The sequence below is a fragment of the Schistocerca cancellata genome, chromosome 8 (assembly GCF_023864275.1).
Source record: "Schistocerca cancellata isolate TAMUIC-IGC-003103 chromosome 8, iqSchCanc2.1, whole genome shotgun sequence".
Taxonomy (NCBI): domain Eukaryota; kingdom Metazoa; phylum Arthropoda; class Insecta; order Orthoptera; family Acrididae; genus Schistocerca; species Schistocerca cancellata.
Genome location: NC_064633.1, coordinates 211,365,395 through 211,380,067, shown reverse-complemented (window position 1 = coordinate 211,380,067; position 14,673 = coordinate 211,365,395). Strand labels below are relative to the sequence as shown.

The 14,673-nt window shown below is 45.2% G+C and overlaps 1 protein-coding gene across 1 annotated transcript in view; it reads left to right on the top strand.

Moving 5' to 3' along the window:
* The window catches only part of LOC126095468 (uncharacterized), a 588,043-nt gene that overhangs the window by 418,618 nt on the left and 154,752 nt on the right, over nucleotides 1–14,673 (top strand). The gene's annotated exons all lie outside the window — the stretch shown is intronic.

Sequence of the window (14,673 nt, the reverse complement as noted above, 5' to 3'; positions counted from 1 at the left end):
CAGTATTTCATAAATTGATAAATTAGATAAAAAGCTTACAGTATGTACCGATTTTTTTCAGCCATAAGAAACAGTTTACCTGCGATAAACCTGAGTCATGAAGGAAGAAATGTTGCAGTTTAAAGTACAATTGTAGACGATTTCCATGAAGATGAAGCATAAGCTCGGAATGACGTAGGATGGAAAGGGAAACTGGAAATCATTCGTATTCTTTTCGAAGAATTCATTCATGCGTTTGCCTAGTTTCTCTCGGTTTAGAGAGAAAGCAAGATAACTAAAAACATTTATCGAAGAATCAGATGAAAATCAAGTCTCTAGGAATTTCAGTAAAACACAGCTTTGTAAAATAAATAGAATACGTCAAGTAATAATTTAGTGTAATAACAGTTGTTCGTGAATAACTAGAGTATTCAAAGCGTTTCGGTGTACGTACTAGAGGAAAATTTTGAGTTGCTCTCCGTCATTTCGTCGGCTAGCGTCGTCCATATTTCCCCATGATTTAGCAAGTTGCCTTGTTACCATTCTCAGGCAAGTCGGCTTACCGCAATGTCACTAGATCGTATCTTAAGGGTACTCAAAATCATATTATACCTGGAAAATTTAAAATCTCATGCATCAAGTATATTACTGAATTTTTCAAAAATCTAAGTTCAGTAGAATAATCGCTACTTTTGAAAACAATTACTTCGTCATCATTACGTATTTTGCTTGTATTCAACTCATTAAAGTGTTGTGCCACAATTTATGGAGTAGCTCAGCATAGAGGGATGGCGTAAATGATGTCCGTGCAGTTTATTCAGATTCTGGCGAGAGGTTCTTCAATAGAAGAAAGCGATACATATGCTTCGCTAGTAGATGATGGCCTAATATTGAAATTTGTTTTCTACAGTGCTGCTTACAGCAAGAATTACGCTTTTATTTGGCTTTTATGAGCTTCAGCGTATACACGGATGGAAAAAATCACAACACCAGGAATTAATAGTGCGATATAAACGAAAGTTAGTAGAGGCGTTTCTACACCTCAAAGATGATGTTCCTCCAATTTCACGCCCATCGGATAAGAGTGACGCAAGTAACGCCACTACGAAGATTCAAATCGGGTTTACTTTCAACACACATAGTAACGGTCGTGAGGGTAAGTTATCTTTGAGACTGGGCATGCTGAGTTGACGTTAGTCAAGAATGCCTTTAGGGAAACAAAGACGACATCAGTGAGTTTAAACGGGATGTGTAATAGGACTGCTAGAAGCTGGATGATCCTTCTGCGATACTGTAGCAAGACCTGGCAGGAATGTAGCCACTGTACTGCCTCGGTGCCAGTGATGGCCGTGTTTTGGTCAGAAGGAGGCCAGTCGAGGACCTCCAACCAACGTGTCTGTTTGCTAGACACAGTGCCTACACCTGCAGTTATGGCCTGGGGTGCGATTTCTTACGATAGCAGGAGCACTCTCGTGGTTATCATACGCATCATGACTGCAAATTTGTTCATCAGTCTGGTGACTTGACCTCTTGTACTGCCATGCAACAATAGCATTCCAGAGGGTGCATTCCAATAGGATAACGCTCACCCAAACACCGCTGTTGTAACCCAACATTCTCTACAGAGTGTTGACATGTTGCCTTGGCCTGCTCGATTACCGGATCAGTCTCCAATGGAGCACGTATGGGATATCATTAGAAGGCAACTCCAGTGACAACCACATATAGTACTGACCAACCAAGTGCAACAGGCATAGAACTCCAGCTCACAGGCTGACATCCGACACCTGTACAACACAATGTGTGCACGTTTGCATGGTTTCATTCGATAGTCTGTCTGTTACGCGATTATTGATGTACACTACTGGCCATCAAAATTGCTACACCAAAACGAAATGCAGATGATAAACGGGTATTCATTGGACAAATATATTATATTAGAACTGACATGTGATTACATTTTCATGCAATTTGGGAGCATAGATCCTAAGAAATCACTACCCAGAACAACCACTTCTGGCCGTAATAACGGCCTTCATACGCCTGGGCATTGAGTCAAATACAGCTTGGATGGCGTGTACAGGTACAGCTGCCCATGTAGCTTCAACACGATACCACAGTTCATCAAGAGTAGTGACGCGTATTGTGACGAGACTGTTGCTCGGCCACCATTGACCAGACGTTTTCCGTTGGTGAGAGATCTGGAGAATGTGCTTCCAGGGCAGCAGTCAGATATTTTCTGTATCCAGAAAGGCCCGTAAAGGACCTGCAACATGCGGTCGCGCATTATCCTGATGAAATGTAGGCTTTCGCAGGGATCGAATGAAGGGTAGAGCCACGGGTCGTAACACATCTGAAATGTAACGTCCACTGTTCAAAGTGCCGTCAATGCGAACCAGAGGTGACCGAGACGTGTAACCAATGGCACCCCATACCATCACGCCGGGTGATACGCCAGTATGGCGATGACGAATACACGCTTCCAATGTGCGTTGACCGCGATGTCGCAAAACACGGATGCGACCATCATGATACTGTAAACAGAACCTGGATTCATCCGAAAAAATTACGTTTTGACATTCGTGCACCCAGGTTCGTCGTTGAGTACACCATCGCAAGCGCCCCTGTCTATGATGCAGCGTCAAGGGTAACCGCAGCCATGGTATCCGAGCTGATAGTCCATGCTGCTTTAAACGTCGTCGAACTGTTCGTGTAGATGGTTGTTGTCTTGCAATCGTCCCCATCTGTTGACTCAGCAGGGATCGAGACGTGGCTGCACGATCCGTTACAGCCATGCGGATAAGATGCCTGTCATCTCGACTGCAAGTGATACGAGGCCGTTGGGATCCAGCACGGCGTTCCGTATTACCCTCCTGAACCCACCGATTCCATATTCTGCTAACAGTCATTGGATCTCGACCAACGCGTGCAGCAATGTCTCGATACGATAAGCCACAATCGCGATAGGCTACAATCCGACCTTTGTCAAAGTCGGAAGCGTGATGGTACGCATTTCTCCTCCTTACCCTAGGCATCACAACAACGTTTCACCAGGCAACGCCGGTGAACTGCTGTTTGTGTATGAGAAATCGGTTGGAAACTTTCCTCATGTCAGCACGTTGTAGTTGTCGCTACCGGCCCCAACCTTGTGTGAATGCTCTGTAGAGCTAATCATTTGCATATCACAGCATCTTCTTCTTGTTGTGTAATTTCGCATCTGTAGCACACCATCTTCGTGGTGTAGCAATTTTAATGGCCAGTAGTGTAATTCCACATTTACAATGACATATTTTGCGCTCACATTAAAGTGTGCTCTTACAACGTAATCTCTTAAATGTTCGCTACACAAATGTGTTGCCAAAATTTCATTACTCTACATTAATAATTTTTTGGTATTTCGAATTTTCCCGTCATTACATTTTGCCTTTATTCGACTCATTAAAGTCTTCCGACATAATTTCTGGAGTAGCTCAACATTAAGGGAGGAGGTAAACCGTGTCAGCGCAATTCATTCAAATTGCAGCGAGAGGTTCTTCAATAGAACATTACGATGCAAGCGCTTCATTAGGTGTCTGGCAGTAGTCTATAGCCTACTATTCATAAATGATTTCTAGAGTGTGACTCACGGGAAGAAGTATATTTTTGTTTGGTTATTATGAGGGTCGTATATGTGTACACCAATAGGCACATAATTTGCAGAAAACTGACCTATGCAAATTGCTATTACAGAGAAGCCTAACACAAATTTATTTCCTAAAAATTACATCATACAAATGGCGATATATTGCTAAAACCGTGCCAAGCTCCTCATTACGTACTCAATCATTTGTTGAGAAATGGCCTGTATCGCTTCCCGGATTACGGCTTTCAACTCATCATTATTGTGAAGTAGCCGCGCAAAAGTTTGTTCTTTAGATGACCCCAAATGAAAGAATCAGCAGATGAAAGATCAGGTGATCTCCCCGCTCATGGTATATCTCGGAATCGTGAGTGTAATCGATGTGGAAAGCGACGCTTCGGAGTAGCCATTGAACTGCATGGCATATAGGCAGCAGCACCATCTTGATGAAAATATACCACATTTAGACAGCTGTCGAATGAAGAAATTGTTAATCATAACAGCATACCGCTCAGAAACGACACCCATTGGCCGGCCGTGGTTTTAAAAAATATATATGGCCTAAAGATTACAATGGATAGTTCAGTAGTACACCAGACAACGATCTTTGAGCTACCCAGAGCCTTTCATGCATAACTTTCAGGCAACTCCACCACCTCAATACGAACGTGCACCACCCAACATTCCATACTGAACGGAATGGAACGCCATGTGGGTCTGAACAGATGCGCTAGAAGGCCTGAGTACATCTGTACCTCAGCGGAGTGGCAACTGAAAATGTACTATACCCGGGCCGCTGAAACATTGCACTTGACGTTTGCGTATGAAGTTGGCAGCGTAACAGAGTAACAAGTGAAGAACGATAGGCGCTAGGCGTTCAGCGTGGGGCGCCAGCCAATCACAGCGCAGTGAGCACTGCTGTTACGTGCTGTGACGTCAAAGTTCCCGCGTTGCCGGCTTTGTTTAGTGAATGTGTATACAACGTGAATTGTATGTTGTTTACCGCGTGTTTTCGTTGTACTGTGTGCTATATCGTTGTGACTTTTGTTACGTTGTGAGTGTACATACTTGGAAAATGCCACCGAAAAGACTTCGTTCACCTAGTGACAATCCTTTGCGTCGAGGGGTGCCGCTAAACAGCCAGGCACTGGAGTTACTACGCAGAACTCGTGAGTTTTACGAGCAGGAGAAAAACTACGTAAGCACTCATGGACAGCCATCAATTCCTGCCGACAAAGTGGTGGAACATACGTCGAAAACTCTTGATATTAGTGCAAGAACCGTAGTAAGTAAATGGGTATTGCTACAAAACTTGGAAGATACTGAAGTGAGCCGTAATGTTTCCGAGCTGTCTGGATCAAATAATACATTTTTATCAACCCCGGGAAAGAAGAAAAAGCGGCCTAGTCCTATCACAGATTCTGGTTCTGCCCAGACTGATGCAATTCGTCGGCATATTTATGCTTACTACAGCAGAAAAGAGTATCCGACTGTAGCTAAGTTATTAATCTCTTTAAAAGAAAGTGAACTCTTCAGGGGTGGTAAAACATCACTAAAAATTGTGCTAAAAATATGGGTTTCCGTTACAAAACGCTAGACGGACGCAAAGCACTGTTAGAGAGGGCACATATTGTTACCGCTCGTAGCATTTTCTTGCACAAAATTGTGGGCAGAGACATTCATTCCATAATTTGGCTAGACGAAACGTGTGTTAATGCCGGGGAAGCTGTCAGTAAATGTTGGACGGATAACACACCCAGCAGTAGCGGCCATCAGCCGACGGGAAGAGGAGCTAGATTAATTTTGGTCCATGCAGGCTCCTCCAGTGGTTTTATCCCTGACGCACTTTTAGTTTTTAGATCAAAAAAGACTGGTGATTACCATGAAGATATGGATCACACACGATTTGTTGAGTGGTTCAGGAACCTTTTAAAACAATTTCCTGTCCCTACAACAATTGTAATGGACAATGCTCCATATCATTCGGTGATACAGAACAAAGCCCCAACCACAAATGATCGGAAAGAAGTTATGGTGCAGTGGTTACAGGCTCGAAATATTGCAGCGGATATGAGTATGACAAAGGTTCTGTTATATTCTCTTGTTAAAGAAAATAAGCCTACGACACCTACATATGTAGTAGACGAAACTGACAAGGAGCAGGGTCATACTGTAATAAGGCTGCCACCATATCACTGCCATTTCAACCCTATTGAGTTAATATGGAGTGATGTAAAAATGTATGTAAGGAACAATAACAAGTCCTTTACAATAACAGAGGTGGAAAAGCTGTTGCGTGAAGCTCTTGTGACTGTGGATGCAGCCTCATGGAGCAAGTCGAGAAGCTTATACGAGCAGCACAGTCAATAGAAGGCATTATCAGTGGCCATGAACAATTAATGATTTGCCTTGCTGATGACGACGTTGAAGACGGTTTTGGCGATGAATCGGACAACAGTGATGATGGCGAGCTGGATGGAATTGCGCCATTATCGCTGTAAATTGGTGAGTGAAAAATTACTAATATTGGTTATTTATTGCAATCTCGGTTATTATTTATTTTGTAAACTACGTACATTATTGATTTTAAAGTACCAGTCGTCAGATGCTTGTTTTTTGTATTTCTTTGCTCCGTTATCGAAAGGGTGCGCATTGTTATGCTTTTACATGCATTATTATACGGTTGTTTACTTCCTGTCATTGTAGAACAGCTAAAAACGAGTTTTTATAGACACTGTAATTGCTCAATCGCTTGCATTTACGAGACGGGACGGAAAACTATCGTCTGCTGTGTGTATAGAGGCTGCTGTTGCAACATCGCTATTACAGTATAGCCAACCTAACTAGACAAAAAGCGAACTGTCAAGTGCAATGTTTCGCCGGCGGGGGTATAGTTCCCGTGTGGCACAATGTATTTATCAGCTCTGTGGTTGAAATAAAGGTCAGTAAACCTCTAAACAGTAATGCCTGCACCAAAGAAAAACATTACTACTACATTGTCGCCCGGTAAAAGATATACAAATATGTGAGCTGCATGACCTTTACTTGATTACAAAACAGTACCAAGTGGTCAACGCAAGTGGCGGCCGGTAAAAATAAATAAATGCCGTATGACTAGGGCCTCCCGTCGGGTAGATTCGCTGGGTGCAAGTCTTTCGATTTGACGCCACTTCGGCGACTTGCTCGTCGATGGGGATGAAATGGTGGTGATTAGGACAACACAACACCCAGTCCCTGAGCGGAGAAAATCTCCGACCCAGTCGAGAATCGAACCCGGGCCTCTAGGATTGACATTCTGTAACGCTGACCACTTTTTTTCTTTTTTTTCATTTTGTTCGTTGTTGATCGTTGTTTTTGGTCGTTTCGGACGTTACATGACGTCCGTTCAAGTTCGTTCGTTGATCCTTCCACTCAGTTTTTTATTACAGAGGCCAACCGGCTCTCTGACCGAACACGCTGAGCTACTGTGCCGGCACCACTCAGCTACTGGGGGCGGACAGTGGCCGGTTATTAAGTGCTAGTGTGCTGGACCAAACTGTAAATATGGCACTAAAATTATGCCCTTTCTCTTCGAATGTGATCCATAAATCTAACTAAAATTATATGATTTATCTTTGAATGCGTGCTGATACGCAAATAAAATGGTCGAAAACGTTTTGTAGCCAATTTTGATTCCATACGGAACTGTTGCGCGCAGTGACTATAGATTGTAAGGAAGGAGAGGCACACAGCTATCATTCACAATCCCACTGGTTTTGTTACTCTTGCATATCTAGATTTCGGCTATAAATATCCATCTTCAGTACATTCGATTTACTATCCAACAAACTCGCGGCAGTACAGGTCACCATAGTGTCTTACTGGTATATAGGCAGAAAGCGGAGTTTGCTTCTGTCTATACGCCAGTAAGACAGTATGGTGACCTGTACTGCCGCGAGTTTGTTGGATTGTTAACTCAAATGCACTGAAGATGGCTACAGCCGAAACCTAGTTATGCAAGAGTAATAAAAACTAATGGAATTGCGACTGATTGCTGTGTGTCCCTCTCTCCTTATGTTTTGTAGTTCTCTCTGCAGTAACTAGATGGCCAGCCGCGCCATGATTACTTCAGAGAAGCGACGCGGCTTTGTTTTCTACCGAGCCTGCTCTGATGTGGCGGCATCCCTGCTGGTACTGTTGTTGCCGCCTTGCGCACAGCACCAGGTCAATATTTTCCTTTGAAAGTGAGTGTAAAATGTTGTATAAGAAACACGGCTAATTCTGTAGATGGTCTGATAAACAGCCCTTTTTCCAGTGGGTCTTTGGAGGAGAAAGTGAGAGCTAAAAAGGGACGCAGACCTGCTCAAGATTTAAATCTAACAAGCTGAGTGTGTGGGATGGTGCTCAGCAACTGCGTTCAAATTATGTAAATAGAAGTTCTGGATTACCCTTTTAGCTGTCTACAATATTTCACCTGAATTGGTCATAGGAAAAGGTAACGTTCTCTAAAGATTCACAAATAGAGTATGAGGGACTTTAGAATGTACGTGCCAAGTTGATAACATGGCGCTGTGGTCAGGTGTACCGACTGGCAGTTCTTCAGCTTGACTTTGGTCCTCACTGATACAATCATTTTTTTCATTTTATTTTAGTCGTCGCTAAGTTAACCTATTATATATAAAATTTAACTATATTTAAACAGTTCATTTTATATAGGGTGAATCACCTAAAGCTTGCACTGCAAATATTGTGGAAATGGAAAGTGCTATTGATGTGCAGTTTTCACAAAATGGATTGTTAGTCTGGGCCCGTATATTTAGCCAATCAGCAGATTGTAAAAATACTTAGAAAGCGTATTTTTTATGCAAACATACACTTTTTTAATGAAATAATGCCTGAGAGAGTAAAAAATCACGAGGAGGATAACTTAAAGTGTCAGGGCATTTGTTGTAGGATTCTGGTGTCGATCGTTTACGAGATACCGTGTTGCGAAAATTTTGCGCACCAACACTTGTTTGTGTCATTCAATCTGCGTAGTTGCTAGATGCGACGTTGTTATGTTTGCTGACAGTATGCTTCTGTGTTCCTTGAGTACATTGCGACTTGCTAGTCAATTAATGCGTGGCAGTTCAAGCAGTAGATCGCGAGTGGACGATGGGACTTACCAATGCAGAAAAAACTGACATGCTCATGGTGTATGGAGACCGTAGGAAGCATGCAGTTCATTCTTGTACGGTGTACGCGGCAAGATATCTCAACAGGCTCAACCAGCTCGGCAGTTATTTATCAACCTCATCAACCAGTTACGTAAAAGTGGTAGTGTAACACCTAGACAACTTAACAGAAGAAACAATTAAGAACAGAAGAGGGGGAAACTAAAGTTCTTGCTGCTGTTGCAGATGATTTGCACGTTAGCTCCCATGCAATCTCTATATGAGGTGATATGAATCAGTCCTACGCATTCTCCATTGGCATTCCTACTGTGGAGGGAATGTTGGACGAGGATGAGCTGTCAGGATGCGTTGTATTAAAACTCGTCCGAGTTTCCCAAGTGATTTATTATTTCCAGCTACAGAGCCCCATTCCTCTCCGTCTGCATCACCTCACAATGATGAGGACACCACTTCGCTGTCTGCAAAATGGCTTGGCGTGGAATCGTTGCCTCAGTAACTCGTGCAACACTCCGCGGTGTGTCAGCCTTGTACGGCCGCGGAGTTGTGGCGATGTCAGGATGCGTCTGCAGTCGACTCGGCGGTCTTCGCCCCTGTTGCCCCAGGGCCGCTCGCGGGAACTGCAAGCAGCCCACTGCGTGCTTCTTCGCCGTCGTGGTTAGGATCGCGGCGACAAGTGCCCGTGATCTAGCGTGCAAATCTGCAGCCCTCGCCTTTGGATGCCCCCGGCGTGTGTTGGGAGCCAACAAGACTGTCCGCAGTAATGAGCTGTGGCGTAGCCCGCTGCTGGCTGGATGCGGATCCTGTGTTGGCCTCAGAGGATCGAGCCATCCACCTGCCGTGGACTGGAACGCTGGTGCCCCATCTGCTGCTGCGTGTAGGCAGTGGTGTGACATGCCCCGCTGTCCAGGAGAGCTGTCACGCTTGAATGCCTTCTTAGTGAACCGGTGCCTATTTATACATGGCTGTGCACCTCTGTTTTGCTAACGTGCTGCTCGCAGTCATGTACTCATAGCTCCTGGGTTGGACCAGTGGGCCCCTTCTGCCTGTAACTTGCGCCATGCAAACTGCTGTGTTTACTCTTTTCAGCGGGTCTCTGTGGTCTCCATTCTACTTTGCAGCCACTGGTAGCGTAACCTTCTGTCAACAGGCCCGTGCCTGGCTGTAAAATATTGCAAGAAAGCTAACCTTTTCCCATCTTAAACGGTGGTGCTGCTACACTATCGTATCTCTCTCCATCAAGATTCGTATAGAAACGATTATGAGAACAGTGTTAACTTCTGAACATGGGCATTAAGACAGGGTGCTCCAAATGTATCACGTATCTTATTTAGTGAGAGCCAGTTGAACTGCCGAAACATGCACTATTGGTGAGAAGAAAATCCCGGTTAGCTTCACCGGGTGGAACGTCAATGTCCATGATCTGGAGTGCACAACTATTGCAGCTTCCGAAGAGACTAATTACGATATCACAGGGCCTTTGTTATTCCAAATTACTATGCAAGTCCAAAGGACATTGCATCGTAATTCAGAATAACACGGGATCTGCAATATCTTATTTATTTATTTTATTTCTTTATTTGGGCAAGCAACTGCCTTGTAAGATGTCTCACCTGTAGGGGATTATACATAATGGATGTAAGAGTACAGGTTGTAGATAAATGGTTGACGACCTATGGAAGTTTGGGTCTGGCCAAGAGTCATGCTCGGATAGCCTCATGGTAAGGTGACCACTTGCGATAAGTGTGACATACGGGTTTGAGTCCTGGTCCAGCACAAATTTTCGTTGTTGTCGATCCATTATGGAGTAAATGGTTGTTCATATGCGCAATCACGGATGAATTTCATGTATTTTAAGAGACTATTTTCTGCAAATGCTACCAGACATTCCTCTGCAGACTAGGAGAAACCTGTGTGTCCAATATGATGGCTGTCCATCTCATAGTGCAAGAAATACTGCAGCATGTCTTCACAAATTGTTTCCAAATCGTTGGACTGGACTTAGCCAGCCACTGTGGCCCAGAGGTTCTAGGCGCTTCAGCCTGGAACTGTGCTGCTGCTACGGTCGCAGGTTCGCATCCTGCCTCGGGCATGGATGTGTGTTATGTCCTTAGGTTAGTTAGGTTTATGTAGTTCTAAGTCTAGCGGACTGATGACCTCAGATGTTAAGTCCCATAGTGCTTAGAGCCATTTCAACCAATTTGACTCAGACGACCTGTACCTTGGCCGACCCATTCCCCAGATTTGACGTCTGTAGACTTTTTTTCTGTGTGGAAAGCTCGTTGTCGGTAGAAATTCACACAACTTGTGTATGCCCTTGTGTGTGATATGCATAGCACAAATGTCAGTGTGGAAACCTTTCAAAGTACGTTATCTCACACTAAAATCTTGCAACAAAGACAGCTGACATTCTAATTTACCCTACTTTTATTTTGATAAAGTCAATAGGCCTTGTTCCATTCAAAAAGGTGTATGTTTGCATAAAAAGTACATTTTCTAATTATGATTACTATCTGTTTATTGGCTAACAATACGAGTCCCTGGCTACCAACCATTCTGTGAAAACTACACAGCGATAGCACTTTCCATTGCCGCAATATTCGCTGTGTAAGTTTTAGGTGATTCACCCAGTACACGTAAAATCAATATCCAGGATGTTCGGAAATTCCGGTTACAAATTTCTTGGACTTGTCGAGGGGAGTGAGTACTTAATATTTTGAGTAGGAACCAATATCCAATAACATACCGTTTCCGTTCCACGACAGTTTCATTTCAGATGTATAACGTAGGGATCCAAAGGGAACGGTGATGGATCCCTACGTAATTCGGTGCTCTCCGATACACACGATCGAACAGCGGAGGAGTGGTACTCAAGCGTCAACTTTAGGTTACAATATCTCCGGATGTAATTAACATTTTACAATGCAACAAACGGCACTGATTACGTATTTGTTTATATGTTCAGATGTGCTAACAAACCTAACGGGATTCCATTTAAAGAAAACGTAGGTTTGTGTTAAAAAACATACTTCCGTGCATTTTTTTATGGTTTGTATTAACCAATTACACTAGCCCCTCTCCTCACGTTCGGTCTGTGGAATCGATTCGTCAGTATTTGATGTGGTTTACGAAATATATCCAGCGGTAACGTTAGGTGACTCACCCTGTATAGCCCGTGAAATCAAAAAAATTCCGTTACTTTTTTAGCAAACCTGGTATAAACCCTCAATAGCTCCCGTAACTGAATCTTTTCAATAATAAAGCCTTAAGATGTGGGAACTATTATTAGCGTCTTACAACCTTTTGAATACTTTGGGGTACAATTTGTACTTCACGAGTTGTTTCATGGCTCATACTCTCCGATATGTCGTAACACTGATCTTACTCTTCTAGTCGTAGTCCTGAAACAACAGACGGCCGGTGTGGGCGAGCGTTCTAGGCGCTTCAGTCTGGAACCGCGCGACCGCTACGGTCGCAGGTTCGAATCCTGCCTCGGGCACGGATGTGTGTGATGTCCTTAGGTTAGCTAGGTTTAAGTAGTTCTATGTTTTAGCGGACTGATGACCTCAGATGTTAAGTCCCATAGTGCTCAGAGCCATTTTTGAAATAAGAGAATTTCATTAAGTGTTTTCTCCATATTTGCATTCCGAAATATTTTTACTCTAAGTCTTTTTACTCTTCGTCTACGTAAGTGATAAGTCTATCTGCGTGATCCGTATTCAGATGTCACTAATAGCACGTCTGTCCATTTCAGTCAAACTTCATACACTCCTGGAAATTGAAATAAGAACACCGTGAATTCATTGTCCCAGGAAGGGGAAACTTTATTGACACATTCCTGGGGTCAGATACATCACATGATCACACTGACAGAACCACAGGGACATAGACACAGGCAACAGAGCATGCACAATGTCGGCACTAGTACAGTGTATATCCACCTTTCGCAGCAATGCAGGCTGCTATTCTCCCATGGAGACGATCGTACAGATGCTGGATGTAGTCCTGTGGAACGGCTTGCCATGCCATTTCCACCTGGCGCCTCAGTTGGACCAGCGTTCGTGCTGGACGTGCAGACCGCGTGAGACGACGCTTCATCCAGTCCCAAACATGCTCAATGGGGGACAGATCCGGAGATCTTGCTGGCCAGGGTAGTTGACTTACACCTTCTAGAGCACGTTGGGTGGCACGGGATACATGCGGACGTGCATTGTCCTGTTGGAACAGCAAGTTCCCTTGCCGGTCTAGGAATGGTAGAACGATGGGTTTGATGACGGTTTGGATGTACCGTGCACTATTCAGTGTCCCCTCGACGATCACCAGTGGTGTACGGCCAGTGTAGGAGATCGCTCCCCACACCATGATGCCGGGTGTTGGCCCTGTGTGCCTCGGTCGTATGCAGTCCTGATTGTGGCGCTCACCTGCACGGCGCCAAACACGCATACGACCATCATTGGCACCAAGGCAGAAGCGACTCTCATCGCTGAAGACGACACGTCTCCATTCGTCCCTCCATTCACGCCTGTCGCGACACCACTGGAGGCGGGCTGCACGATGTTGGGGCGTGAGCGGAAGACGGCCTAACGGTGTGCGGGACCGTAGCCCAGCTTCATGGAGACGGTTGCGAATGGTCCTCGCCGATACCCCAGGAGCAACAGTGTCCCTAATTTGCTGGGAAGTGGCGGTGCGGTGCCCTACGGCACTGCGTAGGATCCTACGGTCTTGGCGTGCATCCGTGCGTCGCTGCGGTCCGGTCCCAGGTCGACGGGCACGTGCACCTTCCGCCGACCACTGGCGACAACATCGATGTAACGTGGAGACCTCACGCCCCACGTGTTGAGCAATTCGGCGGTACGTCCACCCGGCCTCCCGCATGCCCACTATACGCCCTCGCTCAAAGTCCGTCAACTGCACATACGGTTCACGTCCACGCTGTCGCGGCATGCTACCAGTGTTAAAGACTGCGATGGAGCTCCGTATGCCACGGCAAACTGGCTGACACTGACGGCGGCGGTGCACAAATGCTGCGCAGCTAGCGCCATTCGACGGCCAACACCGCGGTTCCTGGTGTGTCCGCTGTGCCGTGCGTGTGATCATTGCTTGTACAGCCCTCTCGCAGTGTCCGGAGCAAGTATGGTGGGTCTGACACACCGGTGTCAATGTTTTCTTTTTTCCATTTCCAGGAGTGTATTATACCTGCACGCAACATTAGATAACTGCAAGTGAGTAAATATGAACCATTTTGGAATAGTAAATTCACATATACGTCATTCTTCACTACACGTTTCTGAACCATGTAGGCATATTATCGACACGTGTGCCTGTGGAACCTCTTGGGTATTGTTGCCTAGCTACCGTTTCCTACGCGTCTCGTCAGGTGGCGCCTAATGCAGAGCCTCGAGTGGCATTTAAGCTCGCCTGCAGCTCACCTGAGGCTGTCTGCTGGGACTGGTCGTCTCGGGGGAGTTTCTCTGAATGGCGGCGTGGGCTTACTAAACGTAGACGTACTCTCGCTGTGTTTGCATGGAGCATATTTACTGTGGGTAGTGCGCCAACGTCTACTGGACAGTCGCCGATTCCCTGCATCCGTGCGGCCCGAGACGTAACTCTGGAGTTAGATTAGCCCTGCTTCCTGCTGCCTCGCTTGGTGGACGTACCCACACAAACCATCCTTAATTCTCCTGGGCCTGTCGCATGCATGATGGTGAGCACCTTGCAGTTAAGCATCTGCAGTGATTCGTGAAAAATCCCGTGATTCTGCAACTGAGTTGCGTTTGGTTTTCTTTTGTGTAAGCTGCCCTGGATTGTTTTGCTGGCCGTTGTTGAGCCAATGCCCTTTTTCGTGGATCAGCATCCCGATAACAAGAACGAGCCCAAGTTAATCACTAACTCTGTTATAAGAGCTGTGTGTGAGAGGTTCGCCCT